The sequence below is a fragment of the Nerophis lumbriciformis genome, linkage group LG39 (assembly GCF_033978685.3).
Source record: "Nerophis lumbriciformis linkage group LG39, RoL_Nlum_v2.1, whole genome shotgun sequence".
Classification (NCBI taxonomy): domain Eukaryota; kingdom Metazoa; phylum Chordata; class Actinopteri; order Syngnathiformes; family Syngnathidae; genus Nerophis; species Nerophis lumbriciformis.
The window spans coordinates 3,243,257-3,265,000 of NC_084586.2; the positions used below are offsets into that span (position 1 = coordinate 3,243,257).

The following is a 21,744-nucleotide window of genomic DNA, read 5'->3' on the forward strand; positions in this document are numbered from 1 at the left end:
AGTTAGCAACACTGTCATAGCTATATGAGCTACATGCTAACATTACAATTTAACATCATCCAATGTTAGCAACACAAACATAGCTAACATTACACTTTAACACTGTGCTAGGTTAGCAATACTACCATAGCTATGTGAGCTACATGCTAACATTACACTATATTGTGAGGTTAGTAACACGAGCATAGCTATATGAGCTACATGCTAACATTACACATCATGTGAGGTTAGCAACATTAGCATTACTATGTGAGCTACATGCTAACATTACATTTTAATATCATGTTAAGTAAACAACACTAGCATAGCTATGCGAGCTACATGCTAACATTACACTTTTACATCATGCTAGGTTAGCAACACTGGCATAGCTATGTGAGCTAAATGCTAACATTACAATTTAACATCATCCAATGTTAGCAACACTAGTATCGATATATGAACTCCATGCTATCATTACACTTTAACATCATACCATATACAATTTAACATCATTCCAAGTTAGCAACAATGTCATAGCTATATGAGCTACATGCTAACATTACACTTTAACATCATTCCATGGCATAGCCATGTGAGCTAAATGCTAACATTACAATTTAACATCATTCCATGTTAGCAACACTAGTATCGGTATATGAACTCCATGCTATCATTACACTTTAACATCATACCATATACAATTTAACATCATTCCAAGTTAGCAACAATGTCATAGCTATATGAGCTACATGCTAACATTACACTTTAACATCATTCCATGTACAATTTAACCTCATTCCAAGTTAGCAACAATGTCATAGCTATATGAGCTAGATGCTAACATTACACTTTAACATCATTCCATGTCAGCAACACTGTCATAGCTATATGAGCTACATGCTAACATTACACTTTAACACTGTGCTAGGTTAGCAATACTACCATAGCTATGTGAGCTACATGCTAACATTACACATCATGTGAGGGTAGCAACATTAGCATTACTATGTGAGCTACATGCTAACATTACACATCATGTGAGGGTAGCAACATTAGCATTACAATGTGTGCTACATGCTAACATTACATTTTAATATCATGTTCAGTAAACCACACTAGCATAGCTATGCGAGCTACATGCTAACATGACACTTTTACATCATGCTGGGTTAGCAACACTGGTAGAGCCATGTGAGCTACATGCTAACATTACGTTTTACATCATTCAATGTTAAAAACACTAGCATCGCTAAATGAGGTACATGCTAACATTACACTTTAAGAGCAAGCTAGGTTAACAACACGTGCGTAGCTATGCAAGCTACATGCTAACATTAAATTTTAACATCATGTTAGGTGAGCCACACTATCGTGGCAGAGCGAGCTACATGCTAACATTAAATTTTAACATCATGTTAGGTGAGCCACACTATCGTAGCAGAGCGAGCTACATGCTAACATCACACGTCAACATCATGCTGGGTTAGCAACACTGGTAGAGCCATGTGAGCTACATGCTAACATTACGTTTTACATCATTCAATGTTAAAAACACTAGCATAGCTAAATGAGGTACATGCTAACATTACACTTTAAGAGCAAGCTAGGTTAACAACACGTGCGTAGCTATGCAAGCTACATGCTAACATTCAATTTTAACATCATGTTAGGTGAGCCACACTATCGTGGCAGAGCGAGCTACATGCTAACATTAAATTTTAACATCATGTTAGGTGAGCCACACTATCGTAGCAGAGCGAGCTACATGCTAACATCACACTTCAACATCATGCTAGGTTAACAACACTGGTAGAGCCATGTGAGCTACATGCTAACATTACGTTTTACATCATTCAATGTTAAAAACACTAGCATAGCTAAATGAGGTACATGCTAACATTACACTTTAAGAGCAAGCTAGGTTAACAACACGTGCGTAGCTATGCAAGCTACATGCTAACATTAAATTTTAACATCATGTTAGGTGAGCCACACTATCGTGGCAGAGCGAGCTACATGCTAACATTAAATTTTAACATCATGTTAGGTGAGCCACACTATCGTAGCAGAGCGAGCTACATGCTAACATCACACTTCAACATCATGCTAGGTTAACAACACTAGTATAGCCATGTGAGCTACATGCTAACATTACATTTGACATCATTATTCAATGTTAGCAACACTTGTGTAGCTATGCAAGCTACATGCTAACATTACATTTTAACATCATGTTAGGTGAGCCACACTATCGTAGCAGAGCGAGCTACATGCTAACATCACACTTCAACATCATGCTAGGTTAACAACACTAGTATAGCCATGTGAGCTACATGCTAACATTACATTTAACATCATTATTCAATGTTAGCAACACTAGCATAGCTATGAGAGCTACATGCTAACATACACTGTAAAAAAAAAAATCAGTAAAAAAACGGTCATCTACTGGCAGCTACGGCTGCCAAACGAAAACCATAAAATTAAAGTAAAATATTGTAAACCAAATAATGATCAAAAACATATTTACAGAAATTTTCATGAAACGTTTTGCGGAAAAATATCGTAATTTTACAGATTTTTACTAAATTATTAAGATCAACCATCTTTTATAAAGTGACGATGCAAACAGTTCTGCAGAAAAATACCTTTATTCGATTGTTAGTATGGACATAGACTTTTATATAACAAGCTACATATTTAATGAAAGATAATTACTGTAATTTTACATGAATTTGAAAGTAAATTAAGAAAACAGAAAATGCTATGTATAATTAATTTGGTATTTTTCTGTAAAAAAAATAGAAATATACATAGTTTGTCATTACTGGCATATTACTTAAAATAACAGGCGGATTGTTTATTTACAGATAATGTCTTCAATTCTACAGTTTTATAAACTATTAAAAAAAAAAAAAAAAATACAGTAGAAATTTAGAGTAAATTAACCAAAAAAATAGGATTTTTTTTTACAGTGTAACACTTCAACATTATGCTAAGTTAACAACACTAGTATAGTTCTGTGAGCTACATGCGAACATGACATTTAACATCATTATTCAATGTTTATTAGTCAGTGATTAATGTTCTGTGTCTTGTAATGTAAGAAATCTGCGTTCAAAGAACTCCGGCTTATTAGTGATTCCCAGAGCCCAAAAAAAGTCTGCGGGCTATAGAGCGTTTTCTATTGGGGCTCCAGTACTATGGAATGCCCTCCCGGTAACAATTAGAGATGCTACCTCAGTAGAAGCATTTAAGTCCCATCTTAAAACTCATTTGTATACTCTAGCCTTAAATAGCCCCCCTGTTAGACCAGTTGATCTGCCGTTTCTTTTCTTTTCTCCTCTGCTCCCCTTTTCCTTGAGGGGGGGGGGGGCACAGGTCCGGTGGCCATGGATGAAGTGCTGGCTGTCCAGAGTCGGGACCCGGGGTGGACCGCTCGCCTGTGCATCGGCTGGGAACATCTCTGCGCTGCTGACCCGTCTCCACTCGGGATGGTGTCCTGCTGGCCCCACTATGGACTGGACTCTTACTATTATGTTGGATCCACTATGGACTGGACTCTCACAATATTATGTCAGACCCACTCGACATCCATTGCTTTCGGTCTCCCCTAGAGGGGGGGGGGTTACCACATATGCGGTCCTCTCCAAGGTTTCTCATAGTCATTCACATCGACGTCCCACTGGGGTGAGTTTTTCCTTGCCCGTATGTGGGCTTTGTACCGAGGATGTCGTTGTGGCTTGTGCAGCCCTTTGAGACACTTGTGATTTAGGGCTATATAAATAAAGATTGATTGATTGATTGATTGATTGAATGTCCAGTATTATTATGTATTTTAAAATGTACTGCTTTTATATTTCCTGTATTTTATATTATTACTTTTAACCGGTTTTATATTTTAATTTTTTATCCTGTAAAGCATCTTTGAGTACTCTGAAAAGCGCTATACCAAATAAAATGTATTGTTATTATTATTCAATGTTAGCAATTAGGGCTGCGAATCTTTGGGTGTCCCACGATTCGATTCAATATCGATTCCTGGGGTCACGATTCGATTCAAAATCGATTTTTTTTCTCTCGATTCAACGCGATTCTCGATTCAAAAACGATATTTTCCCGATTCAAAAGGATTCTCTATTCAATCAATACATAGGATTTCAGCAGGATCTACCCCAGTCTGCTGACATGCAAGCAGAGAAGTAGATTTTTGTAAAAAGCTTTTTTAATTGTAAAGGACAATGTTTTATCAACTGATTGCAATAATGTACATTTGTTTTAACTATTAAATGAACAAAAAATATGACTTTTTTTTATCTTTGTGAAAATATTGGACACAGTGAGTTGTCAAGCTTATGAGATGTGATACAAGTGTAAGCCACTGTGACACTATTTTTTTTATTTTTATAAATGTCTAATGATAATGTCAATGAGGGATTTTTAATCACTGCTATGTTGAAATTGTAACTAATATTGATACTGTTGTTGATAATATTCATTTTTGTTTCACTACTTTTGGATTGTTCTGTGTCATGTTCTGCATTTCTCTTCTGTTTTCCATCAGTTTGAGCCCGTGTCCTTTTCTTTTTTAAGTGACACAGTTAGTCATATGAAGCCCTCTGGTTCTCCTGCAGATGCCCTCCCACCTCGCCTGTTTAAGGAGGTACTTGCTAATATTGGATCAAGTGTCCTTAACATTATCAAAAGTAGCCTCTCTTCTGGAATAGTTCCAGTAGAGTTTAAACATGCAGTGGTACGACCTCTACTTAAAAAACCCAGCCTCGACCCCTCTCTCCTCTCTAACTTCAGACCTATCTCTAATCTTCCATACATTTCCAAAATATTAGAGAAGGTTGTCTACAGTCAGTTGTTGCCCTTCTTAGAGGATAATGGTATCACTGAGCTGTTCCAGTCCGGTTTTAAAGCCCTCCACAGCACAGAGTCAGCGCTTCTAAAAGTTTTTAACGATATCCTCCTGTCCACTGATTCTGGTAAATATGTTGTCCTGGTGCTTTTAGATCTGTCTGCTGCGTTCGACACCGTCGACCACGCCACCTTAATCACTCGTCTTGAGAACTGTGTGGGCATTAAGGGCGTCGCCCTCAACTGGTTCCGGTCGTACCTAACCGACAGGAGTTTTTGTGTAAAAGTAGACAGTTTTATGTCGTCCACAGCTCCTTTACCACATGGGGTCCCCCAGGGCTCAATCCTTGCCCCAATTTTATTTGCGCTTTACCTTCTCCCCCTTGGTTCTATTTTTAGGAAGTACAGTATTGCATTTCATTTTTATGCCGATGATTGCCAGATTTATTTTCCCATGGCACAAAATAACACGGTTCAACGTCTTATTGACTGCCTGCACGACATCAAAGTCTGGCTTTCAGCTAACTTCCTGAGCCTAAATGAAGATAAAACAGAAGTTATGTTGTTCGGTCCAAGTCGCTCTCCCTCCCCCAACGTTGACCTCGGCACTCTGACCCCGTATCTCAGCGACTCTGTCACAAACCTGGGGGTAAAGTTTGACTCAGATTTTAAATTCGAAAAACAAATCAGCAGCGTCGTTCAAAAAAGCTTTTATCAATTACGCCAAATAGCGAAAGTGAAACCGCTTCTATCAAGACATGATCTTGAGAAATTAATCCACGCTTTTATCTCGACTCGTCTCGATTATTGTAATGCCCTGTATGTTGGCATTAGCCAGGCCTCCCTCGCCCGCCTGCAGCTCGTGCAGAACTCTGCTGCTCGTCTGCTAACACAGACCCGCAGACGTGAGCACATCACCCCTATTTTAGCGTCCCTTCACTGGCTCCCTGTGCGTTACCGAATACATTTTAAACTCCTTTTATTTGTTTTTAAATGTCTAAACAACCTCGCGCCAACCTATCTCTCCGACCTCCTTCAGCCTTACTGCCCCACCCGATCCTTAAGATCAGCCGATCAGCTGCTGTTGACGGTCCCTGACACAAGGCTGAAGCTTAGAGGTGACAGAGCTTTCGCCGTTGCTGCTCCCAAGCTCTGGAACGACCTACCCCTGAGTGTTAGACAAGCCTCCTCTCTTCCTGTTTTTAAATCTCTCTTAAAAACATACTTTTATTCCATGGCTTTTAACACTGAGTGATATCCATCCTGCAATGGCGCCCCATAATACACCTGCTGTGATCCTGTTTTTATGTTTTTATGTTTTTATTAATTCTATTTTAATTATTTATTTTTTATCGTGTTCTGTTTGTGTTGTGTTGTGTTTGCTCGGTACTCGTTTTATCTTTTAACCTGTTCATTGTACAGCACTTTGGCTACCCCTGTGGTAAATTTTAAATGTGCTCTATAAATAAAGTTGATTTGATTTGATTTGATTTGTGTCGTGTTTGTGCCTCCTCTCAATTGCTCTGTTTATTGCAGTTCTGAGTGTTGCTGGGTCGGGTTTGGTTTTGGAATTGGATTGCATTGTTATGGTATTGCTGTGTATTGTTTTGTTGGATTGATTAATTAAAAAAAAAAAAAAAAAAAAAAAAAAAAAAAATGAGGTGGCGACTTGTCCAGGGTGTACCCCGCCTTCCGCCCGATTGTAGCTGAGATAGGCTCCAGCGCCCCCCGCGACTCCAAAGGGAATAAGCGGTAGAAAATGGATGGATGACAGGATGCAATGCGTCTCCCATAATAATGTGACCTCGGACTATGTTAAGGTAACGTGCGGAGTTCCTCAGGGTTCGGTTCTTGGCCCTGCACTCTTTAGTATTTACATGCTGCCGCTAGGCGACATCATACGCAAATACGGTGTTAGCTTTCATTGCTATGCTGATGACACCCAACTCTACATGCCCCTAAAGCTGACCAACACGCCGGATTGTAGTCAGCTGGAGGCGTGTCTTAATGAAATTAAACAATGGATGTCCGCTAACTTCTTGCAACTCAACGCCAAGAAAACGGAAATGCTGATTATCGGTCCTGCTAAACACCGACATTTATTTAATAATACCACCTTAACATTTGACAACCAAACAATTACACAAGGCGAATCAGTAAAGAATCTGGGTATTATCTTCCACCCAACTCTCTCCTTTGAGTCACACATTAAGAGTGTTACTAAAACGGCCTTCTTTCATCTCCGTAATATCGCTAAAATCCGTTCTATTTTATCCACTAGCGACGCTGAGATCATTATTCATGCGTTCGTTACGTCTCGTCTCGACTACTGTAACGTATTATTTTCGGGTCTCCCTATGTCTAGCATTAAAAAATTACAGTTGGTACAAAATGCGGCTGCTAGACTTTTGACAAGAACAAGAAAGTTTGATCATATTACGCCTATACTGGCTCACCTGCACTGGCTTCCTGTGCACTTAAGATGTGACTTTAAGGTTTTACTACTTACGTATAAAATACTACACGGTCTAGCTCCGTCCTATCTCGTCGATTGCATTGTACCATATGTCCCGGCAAGAAATCTGCGTTCAAAGAACTCCGGCTTATTAGTGATTCCCAGAGCCCAAAAAAAGTCTGCGGGCTATAGAGCGTTTTCTATTGGGGCTCCAGTACTATGGAATGCCCTCCCGGTAACAATTAGAGATGCTACCTCAGTAGAAGCATTTAAGTCCCATCTTAAAACTCATTTGTATACTCTAGCCTTTAAATAGCCCCCCTATTGGACCAGTTGATCTGCCGTTTCTTTTCTTTTCTCCTCTGCTCCCCTTTTCCTTGAGGGGGGGGGGGCACAGGTCCGGTGGCCATGGATGAAGTGCTGGCTGTCCAGAGTCGGGACCCGGGGTGGACCGCTCGCCTGTGCATCGGCTGGGAACATCTCTGCGCTGCTGACCCGTCTCCGCTCGGGATGTTTTCCTGCTGACCCCACTGTGGACTGGACTCTTACTGTTATGCTGGATCCACTATGGACTGGACTCTCACAATATTATGTCAGACCCACTCGACATCCATTGCATTCGGTCTCCCTAGGTGATGCTCATGCACCTCATGCTAGGTGAGCAAAACTAGCATCACTGGGTAAAATTTGTGCTAACTGCTGCATTTTAACATCATTAAGTTAGCGCTTTATAGTTAAAGTTTGATTTGATGTGAGCTACATGCTAATATTACATTTTAACATCATGCTAGACTAGCAAAACTAGCATCACTATGTAAAATTTGTGCTAACTGCTGCATTTTAACATCACTAAGTTAGCGCTTTATTATTAAAGCTTGATTTGATGTGAGCTACATGCTAATATTACATTTTAACATCATGCTAGGTGAGCAAAACTAGCATCACTGGGTAAAATTTGTGCTAACTGCTGCATTTTAACATCATTAAGTTAGCGCTGTATAGTTAAAGCTTGATTTGATGTGAGCTACATGCTAATATTACATTTTAACATCATGCTAGACTAGCAAAACTAGCATCACTATGTAAAATTTGTGCTAACTGCTGCATTTTAACATCACTAAGTTAGCGCTTTATTATTAAAGCTTGATTTGATGTGAGCTACATGCTAATATAACATTTTAACATCATACTAGGTTAGCGAAACCTGCATGACTTTGTAAGATTTGTGCTAACTGCTGCATTTTAACATCACTAAGTTAGCGCTTTATTATTAAAGCTTGATTTGATGTGAGCTACATGCTAATATAACATTTTAACATCATACTAGGTTAGCGAAACCTGCATGACTTTGTAAGATTTGTGCTAACTGCTGCGTTTTAACATCATTAAGTTAGCGCTTTATAATTAAAGCTTGATTTGATGTGAGCTACATGCTAACATTGCACTTTAACATCATGCTAGGTTAGTGAAATTAGCATCACTATGTAAAATGTGTGCTAACTGCTGCATTTTAACATCATTAAGTTAGCGCTTTATAGTTAAAGCTTGATTTGATGTGAGCTACATGCTAATATTACATTTTAACATCAGGCTAAGTTAGCAACACCTAGCCTAGCTATGTGAGCTACATGCTAACATTGCATTTTAACATCATGCTAAGTTAGCAACACCTAGCCTAGCTATGTGAGCCACATGCTAACATTGCATTTTAACATCATGCTAAGTTAGCAACATCTAGCCTAGGTATGTGAGCTACATGCTAATATTACATTTTAACATCATGCTAAGTTAGCAACACTTAGCCTAGCTATGTGAGCTAAATGCTAACATTAATCATTAGGGGGTGGGGGGGGGGGGTGGGGGGTTACCCACATATGCGGTCCTCTCCAAGGTTTCTCATAGTCATTCACATCGACGTCCCACTGGGGTGAGTTTTTCCTTGCCCTTATGTGGGCTCTGTACCGAGGATGTCGTTGTGGCTTGTGCAGCCCTTTGAGACACTTGTGATTTAGGGCTATATAAATAAACATTGATTGATTGATTGATTGAAAATGGATGGATGGAAAAATAAAAAATAAATCGATTTTTAAAAAATGAGAATCGATTCCAAATCGCACAACTTGAGAATCGCGATTCGAATTCGAATCGAGTTTCCCCCCACACCCCTATTAGCAACACTCGTCTACTACCATACATTTATTATTGAGTGTCCTCTAATGGCATTAAACATGCAGTACGCTTTCTGTCCACTAGAGGACGCCATCTCGTTTGTTTTTTGACTTGCTGTTTCTCCAGACGAGTTTGCGAGCGCGCGCCAGCGTCCTTCATCGTGCATACTAATTATGACAGTAATGAAGACGTCCGCGTGGCCGTGTAGTGGGAAAAAACGCGTGGAGACGTTTTGTAAACACTTCTTTTCGTCACGGCCGACCGTGACGTCATCAGCCCGTCCTCGTGGCGCGAGACGGACGCTGCTATTCGCGCGACATCATCCTCATCCTCATCACCGCCATCCTCCTCATCATCATCACACACGCACGTACACGCACACGCGTGCACACACACGCGCGCGCGCACGCACGGTGCGTGTTCCTTTTGGTTGCGCTGCTTTCGGACTCTGCTGAAGGAAGGAATCAAGGAAGGAAGGAAGGAAGGAAGGATCATTTGTCCACGGACGTGCACGCTTCTTGCACCCGGCCATGGCGCCCACGGCTCGGTTCGCGGGAGAGCGTAAGTCCTTTGCTCTTTTTTTTTTTTTTTTTTTTTTTTTTGCACCACGCACGTCGCCCGTGTCACGCGCATCCATCTTTAAAAACCAAACGGCATCAAAAATGTGCTTTGAAAAAAAAAAGAAGCTAAAGTGAAGTAGCTTTAAGTCACATTATGCTAGCAAGTTGTGTGTTGGACATGGCAGCATATCATAGCAGGCACCTGCTAGCGTGCACACACACGCCCCCTGGTGGCTACGAGCGGCACAGCGTGTGTGTGATGCCATGCTAGTTGACAGTAGAGAGACCTTGTTCCTGCACATTTTCTACCTTTGTTGAAAAAGGAGACACTTTGTCTCTAATTGTTGCAACATTTCATCGTTATTTCTACTTCCATCCATCCATTTTCTACCGCTTGTCCCTTTTGGGGCCGCGGGGGGGTGCTGGAGCCTTTCTCAGCTGCATTCAGGCGGAAGGCGGGTTACACCCTGGACTTGTTAAGTCCTAATTCATGCTAATGAGCTAGGAGTGCTATCCACATTGGACGTAAACACTGTAAGTGTGCACTTGCCCAACATAGTAGATGTCGCATGTCATATAATAACATTAAAGAGTGGGATACAAATGTAAGCAACACTAGCATAGCTATGTGAGCTACATGCTAACATTACATTTTAACATCATGCAATGTTAGCAAAACTAGCATCACTATGCACAATTTTTGCTAACTGCTGTTTTTTTTAACATCGTTACGTTAGCGCTTTATAATTGAAACTTGATTTGATGTGAGCTACATGCTAATATTACATTTTAAAACCATGCAATGTTAGCAAAACTAACATCACTATGCAAGATTTCTGCTAACTGCTGTTTTTTTTTAACATCGTTAAGTTAGCGCTTTATAATTAAAGCTTGATTTGATGTGGTCTACATGCTAATATTACATTTTAACATCATGCAATGTTAGCAAAGCTAGCATCACTATGCACAATTTTTGCTAACTGCTGTTTTTTTTTAACATCGTTACGTTAGCGCTTTATAATTGAAACTTGATTTGATGTGAGCTACATGCTAATATTACATTTTAAAACCATGCAATGTTAGCAAAACTAGCATCACTATGCAAGATTTCTGCTACTGCTGTTTTTTTTTAACATCGTTAAGTTAGCGCTTTATAATTAAAGCTTGATTTGATGTGGTCTACATGCTAATATTACATTTTAACATCATGCAATGTTAGCAAAACTAGCATCACTATGTAAGATTTGTGCTAAATGCTGCATTTTAACATCATTAGGTTAGCGCTTTATAATTAAAGCTTGATTTTTTGTGAGCTACATGCTAATATTACATTTTAACATCATGCAAGGTTAGCGAAACTAGCATCACTATGCAAGATTTCTGCTAACTGCTGTTTTTTTAACATCGTTAAGTTAGCGCTTTATAATTAAAGCTTGATTTGATGTGGTCTACATGCTAATATTACATTTTAACATCATGCAATGTTAGCAAAACTAGCATCACTATGTAAGATTTGTGCTAAATGCTGCATTTTAACATCATTAGGTTAGCGCTTTATAATTAAAGCTTGATTTTTTGTGAACTACATGCTAATATTACATTTTAACATCATGCAAGGTTAGCGAAACTAGCATCACTATGTAAGATTTGTGCTAACTGCTACGTTTTAACATCAATAAGTTAGCGCTTTATAATTAAAGCTTGATTTAAAGTGAGCTACATGCTAATATTACATTTTAACATCATGCCAGGTTAGCAAAACTAGCATCACTATGTAAGATTTGTGCTAACTGCTGCGTTTTAACATCATTAAGTTAGCGCTTTCTAATGCAAGCTTGATTTGATGTGAGCTACATGCTAATATTACATTTTAACATCATGCAATGTTAGCAAAACTAGCATCACTATGTAAGATTTGTGCTAAATGCTGCATTTAACATCATTAGGTTAGCGCTTTATAATTAAAGCTTGATTTTTTTGTGAGCTACATGCTAATATTACATTTTAACATCATGCAAGGTTAGCGAAACTAGCATCACTATGTAAGATTTGTGCTAACTGCTACGTTTTAACATCAATAAGTTAGCGCTTTATAATTAAAGCTTGATTTGATGTGGTCTACATGCTAATATTACATTTTAACATCATGCAATGTTAGCAAAACTAGCATCACTATGTAAGATTTGTGCTAAATGCTGCATTTTAACATCATTAGGTTAGCGCTTTATAATTAAAGCTTGATTTTTTGTGAGCTACATGCTAATATTACATTTTAACATCATGCAAGGTTAGCGAAACTAGCATCACTATGTAAGATTTGTGCTAACTGCTACGTTTTAACATCAATAAGTTAGCGCTTTATAATTAAAGCTTGATTGGATGTGAGCTACATGCTAATATTGCATTTTAACATCACGCTAGGTTAGCAAAACTAGCATCACTGTGTAAGATTTGTGCTAACTGCTGCATTTTAGCATCATTAAGTTAGCGCTTTATAGTTAAAGCTTGATTTAAAGTGAGCTACATGCTAATATTACATTTTAACATCATGCCAGGTTAGCAAAACTAGCATCACTATGTAAGATTTGTGCTAACTGCTGCGTTTTAACATCATTAAGTTAGCGCTTTCTAATGCAAGCTTGATTTGATGTGAGCTACATGCTAATATTACATTTTAAAACCATGCAATGTTAGCAAAACTAGCATCACTATGCACAATTTTTGCTAACTGCTGTTTTTTTTAACATCGTTACGTTAGCGCTTTATAATTGAAACTTGATTTGATGTGAGCTACATGCTAATATTACATTTTAAAACCATGCAATGTTAGCAAAACTAGCATCACTATGCAAGATTTCTGCTAACTGCTGTTTTTTTTAACATCGTTAAGTTAGCGCTTTATAATTAAAGCTTGATTTGATGTGGTCTACATGCTAATATTACATTTTAACATCACGCTAGGTTAGCAAAACTAGCATCACTGTGTAAGATTTGTGCTAACTGCTGCATTTTAGCATCATTAAGTTAGCGCTTTATAGTTAAAGCTTGATTTAAAGTGACCTACATGCTAATATTACATTTTAACATCATACCAGGTTAGCAAAACTAGCATCACTATGTAAGATTTGTGCTAACTGCTGCGTTTTAACATCATTAAGTTAGCGCTTTCTAATGCAAGCTTGATTTGATGTGAGCTACATGCTAATATTACATTTTAACATCATGCAATGTTAGCAAAACTAGCATCACTATGTAAGATTTGTGCTAACTGCTGCATTTTAGCATCATTAAGTTAGCGCTTTATAGTTAAAGCTTGATTTAAAGTGAGCTACATGCTAATATTACATTTTAACATCATGCCAGGTTAGCAAAACTAGCATCACTATGTAAGATTTGTGCTAACTGCTCCGTTTTAACATCATTAAGTTAGCGCTTTCTAATGCAAGCTTGATTTGATGTGAGCTACATGCTAATATTACATTTTAACATCATGCAATGTTAGCAAAACTAGCATCACTATGCAAGATTTGGCTAACTGCTGTTTTTTTTAACATCGTTAAGTTAGCGCTTTATAATTGAAGCTTGATTTGATGTGAGCTACATGCTAATATTACATTTTAACATCATGCAATGTTAGCAAAACTAGCATCACTATGCAAGATTTTGGCTAACTGCTGTTTTTTTAACATCGTTAAGTTAGCGCTTTATAATTGAAGCTTGATTTGATGTGAGCTACATGCTAATATTACATTTTAACATCAGGCTAAGTTAGAAAAAATAACATGCATCACTATGTAAGATTTGTGCTAACTGCTGCATTTTAACATCATTAAGTTAGCGCTTTATAATTAAAGCTTGATTTGATGTGAGCTACATGCTAATATTACACTTTAACATCCCGCTAAGTTAACAGCACTAGCATCACTGTGTAGGATTTGTGCTAACTGCTGCGCTTTAACATCATTAAGTTAGCGCTTTATAATTAAAGCTTGATTTGATGTGAGCTAAATGCTAATATTACATTTTAACATCATGCTAGGTTAACAGCACTAGCATAGTTACTTGAGCTACATGCTAACATTACTCTTTAACATCATGTTAGGTTAGCAAAACTAGCATCACTATGTAAGATTTATGCTAACTGCTGCATTTTAACATCATTAGGTTAGCGCTTTATAATTAAAGCTTGATTTGATGTGAGCTACATGCTAATATTACTCTTTAACATCATGCTAGGTTAGCAAAACTAGCATCATTATGTAAGATCTCTGCTAACTGCTGAATTTAAACATCATTAAGTTAGCGCTTTATAATCAAAGCTTGATTGGATGTGAGCTACATGCTAATATTACATTTTAACATCATGCTAGGCTAGAAAAAATAACATGCATCACTATGTAAGATTTGTGCCAACTGCTGCATTTTAATATCATTAAGTTAGCGCTTTATAATTAAAGCTTGATTTGATGTGAGCTACATGCTAAAATTACATTTTAACATCATGTTAGGTTAGAAAAAATAACATGCAGCACTATGTAAGATTTGTGCTAACTGCAGCATTTTAACATCATTAAGTTAGCGCTTTATAATTAAAGCTTGATTTGATGTGAGCTACATGCTAAAATTACATTTTAACATCATGTTAGGTTAGAAAAAATAACATGCAGCACTATGTAAGATTTGTGCTAACTGCAGCATTTTAACATCATTAAGTTAGCGCTTTATAATTAAAGCTTGATTTGATGTGAGCTACATGCTAATATTACATTTTAACATCATGTTAGGTTAGAAAAAATAACATGCATCACTATGTAAGATGTGTGCTAACTGCTGCATTTGAACATCATTAAGTTAGCGCTTTATAATGAAAGCTTGATTGGATGTGAGCTACATGCTAATATTAGATCTTAACATAATGCTACATTAGGAAAACTAGCATCACTCCGTAAGATTTGTGCTAACTGCTGCATTTTAACATCACTAAGTTAGCGCTTTATAATTAAAGCTTGATTGGATGTGAGCTACATGCTAGTATTAGATTTTAACATAATGCTAGATTAGGAAAACTAGCATCACTAAGTAAGATTTGTGCTAACTGCTGCATTTTAACATCATTAAGTTAGCGCTTTATAATTAAAGCTTGATTGGATGTGAGCTACATGCTAATATTACATTTTAACATCATGCTAGATTAGAAAAATAACATGCATCACTATGTACGATTTGTTCTAAATGCTGCATTTTAACATAAATTAAGTTAGCACTTTATAACTAAAGTTTGATTTTAAGTGAGCTACATGCTAATATTACATTTTAACATCATGCATCATAACAGCACTAACATATGTGCGTTACTTGTTATCAATAATAGCATAACTATGTAGATACGTGTTAACTGTTAACATTACATTTTAACATCATTCCAGGTTAGCGTAGCTATGGGAGCAACATGCTAACATTACAATTTAACATCATGCTAAGTTAGCAACCCCTAGCATAGCTATGTGAGCTAAATGCTAACATTACTCATTAACATCATGCGAGGTAAGCAGCACTAGCATAGATGTGTACGATATGTTCTACCTGCTAACATTTCATTGTAACATCATTCCAGGTTAGTGCAGCTATGTGAGCTACATGCTAATATTACATTTTAACATCATGCTAGGTGAGCAAAACTAGCATCACTATGTAAGATGTGTGCTAACTGTTGCATTTTAACATCATTAAGTTAGCGCTTTATTATTAAAGCTTGATTTGATGTGAGCTACATGCTAATATTACATTTTAACATCATGCTAGGTGAGCAAAACTAGCATCACTATGTAAGATTTGTGCTAACTTCTGCATTTTAACATAATTTAATTAGCGCTTTATAATTAAAGCTTGATTTGATGTGAACTACATGCTAATATTACATTTTAACATCACGCTAGGTGAGCAAAACTAGCATCACTGGGTAAAATTTGTGCTAACTGCTGCATTTTAACATCATTAAGTTAGCGCTTTATAGTTAAAGCTTGATTTGATGTGAGCTACATGCTAATATTACATTTTAACATCATGCTAGGTGAGCAAAACTAGCATCACTATGTAAGATTTGTGCTAACTTCTGCATTTTAACATAATTTAATTAGCGCTTTATAATTAAAGCTTGATTTGATGTGAACTACATGCTAATATTACATTTTAACATCATGCTAGGTGAGCAAAACTAGCATCACTGGGTAAAATTTGTGCTAACTGCTGCATTTTAACATCATTAAGTTAGCGCTTTATTATTAAAGCTTGATTTGATGTGAGCTACATGCTAATATAACATTTTAACATCATGCTAGGTTAGCAAAACTAGCATCACTATGTAAAATTTGTGCTAACTGCTGCATTTTAACATCATTAAGTTAGCGCTTTATTATTAAAGCTTGATTTGATGTGAGCTACATGCTAATATTACATTTTAACATCATGCTAGGTGAGCAAAACTAGCATCACTGGGTAAAATTTGTGCCAACTGCTGCATTTTAACATCATTAAGTTAGCGCTTTATAGTTAAAGTTTGATTTGATGTGAGCTACATGCTAATATAACATTTTAACATCATGCTAGACTAGCAAAACTAGCATCACTATGTAAAATTTGTGCTAACTGCTGCATTTTAACATCACTAAGTTAGCGCTTTATTATTAAAGCTTGATTTGATGTGAGCTACATGCTAATATTACATTTTAACATCATGCTAGGTGAGCAAAACTAGCATGACTATGTAAGATTTGTGCTAACTGGTGCGTTTTAACAACATTAAGTTAGCGCTTTATAGTTAAAGCTTGATTTGATGTGAGCTACATGCTAATATTACATTTTAACATCATGCTAGGTGAGCAAAACTAGCATCACTATGTAAGATTTGTGCTAACTTCTGCATTTTAACATAATTTAATTAGCGCTTTATAATTAAAGCTTGATTTGATGTGAACTACATGCTAATATTACATTTTAACATCATGCTAGGTGAGCAAAACTAGCATCACTGGGTAAAATTTGTGCTAACTGCTGCATTTTAACATCATTAAGTTAGCGCTTTATAGTTAAAGCTTGATTTGATGTGAGCTACATGCTAATATTACATTTTAACATCATGCTAGGTTAGCAAAACTAGCATCACTATGTAAAATTTGTGCTAATTGCTACATTTTAACATCACTAAGTTAGCGCTTTATTATTAAAGCTTGATTTGATGTGAGCTACATGCTAATATAACATTTTAACATCATGCTAGGTTAGCAAAACTAGCATCACTATGTAAAATTTGTGCTAACTGCTGCATTTTAACATCATTAAGTTAGCGCTTTATAGTTAAAGTTTTATTTGATGTGAGCTACATGCTAATATAACATTTTAACATCATGCTAGACTAGCAAAACTAGCATCACTATGTAAAATTTGTGCTAACTGCTGCATTTTAACATCACTAAGTTAGCGCTTTATTATTAAAGCTTGATTTGATGTGAGCTACATGCTAATATTACATTTTAACATCATGCTAGGTGAGCAAAACTAGCATGACTATGTAAGATTTGTGCTAACTGGTGCGTTTTAACAACATTAAGTTAGCGCTTTATTATTAAAGCTTGATTTGATGTGAGCTACATGCTAATATTACATTTTAACATCATGCTAGGTGAGCAAAACTAGCATGACTATGTAAGATTTGTGCTAACTGGTGCGTTTTAACAACATTAAGTTAGCGCTTTATTATTAAAGCTTGATTTGATGTGAGCTACATGCTAATATAACATTTTAACATCATGCTAGGTTAGCAAAACTAGCATCACTATGTAAAATTTGTGCTAACTGCTGCATTTTAACATCATTAAGTTAGCGCTTTATTATTAAAGCTTGATTTGATGTGAGCTACATGCTAATATTACATTTTAACATCATGCTAGGTGAGCAAAACTAGCATCACTGGGTAAAATTTGTGCCAACTGCTGCATTTTAACATCATTAAGTTAGCGCTTTATAGTTAAAGTTTGATTTGATGTGAGCTACATGCTAATATAACATTTTAACATCATGCTAGACTAGCAAAACTAGCATCACTATGTAAAATTTGTGCTAACTGCTGCATTTTAACATCACTAAGTTAGCGCTTTATTATTAAAGCTTGATTTGATGTGAGCTACATGCTAATATTACATTTTAACATCATGCTAGGTGAGCAAAACTAGCATGACTATGTAAGATTTGTGCTAACTGGTGCGTTTTAACAACATTAAGTTAGCGCTTTATTATTAAAGCTTGATTTGATGTGAGCTACATGCTAATATTACATTTTAACATCATGCTAGGTGAGCAAAACTAGCATGACTATGTAAGATTTGTGCTAACTGGTGCGTTTTAACAACATTAAGTTAGCGCTTTATAGTTAAAGCTTGATTTGATGTGAGCTACATGCTAATATTACATTTTAACATCATGCTAGGTGAGCAAAACTAGCATCACTATGTAAGATTTGTGCTAACTTCTGCATTTTAACATAATTTAATTAGCGCTTTATAATTAAAGCTTGATTTGATGTGAACTACATGCTAATATTACATTTTAACATCATGCTAGGTGAGCAAAACTAGCATCACTGGGTAAAATTTGTGCTAACTGCTGCATTTTAACATCATTAAGTTAGCGCTTTATAGTTAAAGCTTGATTTGATGTGAGCTACATGCTAATATTACATTTTAACATCATGCTAGGTTAGCAAAACTAGCATCACTATGTAAAATTTGTGCTAATTGCTACATTTTAACATCACTAAGTTAGCGCTTTATTATTAAAGCTTGATTTGATGTGAGCTACATGCTAATATAACATTTTAACATCATGCTAGGTTAGCAAAACTAGCATCACTATGTAAAATTTGTGCTAACTGCTGCATTTTAACATCATTAAGTTAGCGCTTTATAGTTAAAGTTTGATTTGATGTGAGCTACATGCTAATATAACATTTTAACATCATGCTAGACTAGCAAAACTAGCATCACTATGTAAAATTTGTGCTAACTGCTGCATTTTAACATCACTAAGTTAGCGCTTTATTATTAAAGCTTGATTTGATGTGAGCTACATGCTAATATTACATTTTAACATCATGCTAGGTGAGCAAAACTAGCATGACTATGTAAGATTTGTGCTAACTGGTGCGTTTTAACAACATTAAGTTAGCGCTTTATGGTTAAAGCTTGATTTGATGTGAGCTACATGCTAATATTACATTTTAACATCATGCTAGGTGAGCAAAACTAGCATCACTATGTAAGATTTGTGCTAACTTCTGCATTTTAACATAATTTAATTAGCGCTTTATAATTAAAGCTTGATTTGATGTGAACTACATGCTAATATTACATTTTAACATCATGCTAGGTGAGCAAAACTAGCATCACTATGTAAAATTTGTGCTAACTGATGCATTTTAACATCATTAAGTTAGCGCTTTATAATTAAAGCTTGATTTGATGTGAGCTACATGCTAATATTACATTTTAACATCATGCTAGGTTAGCAAAACTAGCATCACTATGTAAAATTTGTGCTAATTGCTACATTTTAACATCACTAAGTTAGCGCTTTATTATTAAAGCTTGATTTGATGTGAGCTACATGCTAATATAACATTTTAACATCATGCTAGGTTAGCAAAACTAGCATCACTATGTAAAATTTGTGCTAACTGCTGCATTTTAACATCATTAAGTTAGCGCTTTATTTTTAAAGCTTGATTTGATTTGAGCTACATGCTAATATTACATTTTAACATCATGCTAGGTGAGCAAAACTAGCATCACTGGGTAAAATTTGTGCTAACTGCTGCATTTTAACATCATTAAGTTAGCGCTTTATAGTTAAAGTTTGATTTGATGTGAGCTACATGCTAATATTACATTTTAACATCATGCTAGACTAGCAAAACTAGCATCACTATGTAAAATTTGTGCTAACTGCTGCATTTTAACATCACTAAGTTAGCGCTTTATTATTAAAGCTTGATTTGATGTGAGCTACATGCTAATATTACATTTTAACATCATGCTAGGTGTGCAAAACTAGCATCACTGGGTAAAATTTGTGCTAACTGCTGCATTTTAACAACATTAAGTTAGCGCTTTATAGTTAAAGTTTGATTTGATGTGAGCTACATGCTAATATTACATTTTAACATCATGCTAGACTAGCAAAACTAGCATCACTATGTAAAATTTGTGCTAACTGCTGCATTTTAACATCACTAAGTTAGCGCTTTATTATTAAAGCTTGATTTGATGTGAGCTACATGCTAATATTACATTTTAACATCATGCTAGGTGAGCAAAACTAGCATCACTGGGTAAAATTTGTGCTAACTGCTGCATTTTAACATCATTAAGTTAGCGCTGTATAGTTAAAGCTTGATTTGATGTGAGCTACATGCTAATATTACATTTTAACATCATGCTAGACTAGCAAAACTAGCATCACTATGTAAAATTTGTGCTAACTGCTGCATTTTAACATCACTAAGTTAGCGCTTTATTATTAAAGCTTGATTTGATGTGAGCTACATCCTAATATTACATTTTAACATCATGCTAGGTGAGCAAAACTAGCATCACTGGGTAAAATTTGTGCTAACTGCTGCATTTTAACATCATTAAGTTAGCGCTGTATAGTTAAAGCTTGATTTGATGTGAGCTACATGCTAATATTACATTTTAACATCATGCTAGACTAGCAAAACTAGCATCACTATGTAAAATTTGTGCTAACTGCTGCGTTTTAACATCATTAAGTTAGCGCTTTATAATTAAAGCTTGATTTGATGTGAGCTACATGCTAATATTACATTTTAACATCATGCTAGGTGAGCAAAAGTAGCACCACTGGGTAAAATTTGTGCTAACTGCTGCATTTTAACATCATTAAGTTAGCGCTGTATAGTTAAAGCTTGATTTGATGTGAGCTACATGCTAATATTACATTTTAACATCATGCTAGACTAGCAAAACTAGCATCACTATGTAAAATTTGTGCTAACTGCTGCATTTTAACATCACTAAGTTAGCGCTTTATTATTAAAGCTTGATTTGATGTGAGCTACATGCTAATATAACATTTTAACATCATACTAGGTTAGCGAAACCTGCATGACTTTGTAAGATTTGTGCTAACTGCTGCGTTTTAACATCATTAAGTTAGCGCTTTATAATTAAAGCTTGATTTGATGTGAGCTACATGCTAACATTGCACTTTAACATCATGCTAGGTTAGTGAAATTAGCATCACTATGTAAAATGTGTGCTAACTGCTGCATTTTAACATCATTAAGTTAGCGCTTTATAATTAAATTATAATGATAAATGGGTTGTACTTGTATAGCGCTTTTCTACCTTCAAGGTACTCAAAGCGCTTTGACACTACTTCCACATTTACCCATTCACACACACATTCACACACTGATGGAGGGAGCTGCCATGCAAGGCGCTAACCAGCACCCATCAGGAGCAAGGGTGAAGTGTCTTGCTCAGGACACAACGGACATGACGAGGTTGGTACTAGGTGGGGATTGAACCAGGGACCCTCGGGTCGCGCACGGCCACTGTGAGCTACATGCTAATATTACATTTTAACATCAGGCTAAGTTAGCAACACCTGGCCTAGCTATGTGAGCCACATGCTAACATT

General features: G+C 36.3%; 1 protein-coding gene across 1 annotated transcript in view; it reads left to right on the forward strand.

Annotated features, from left to right (window-relative positions):
- The first annotated feature begins 9,893 nt into the window (after positions 1-9,893).
- Positions 9,894-21,744, forward strand: part of LOC133577895 (TANK-binding kinase 1-binding protein 1-like) — a 224,191-nt gene continuing 212,340 nt past the window's right edge. Inside the window, exon 1 of the mRNA XM_061932009.1 lies at positions 9,894-10,030. The gene's annotated coding sequence lies outside the window, so the exon portion shown is untranslated. The remainder of the gene's footprint in view (positions 10,031-21,744) is intronic.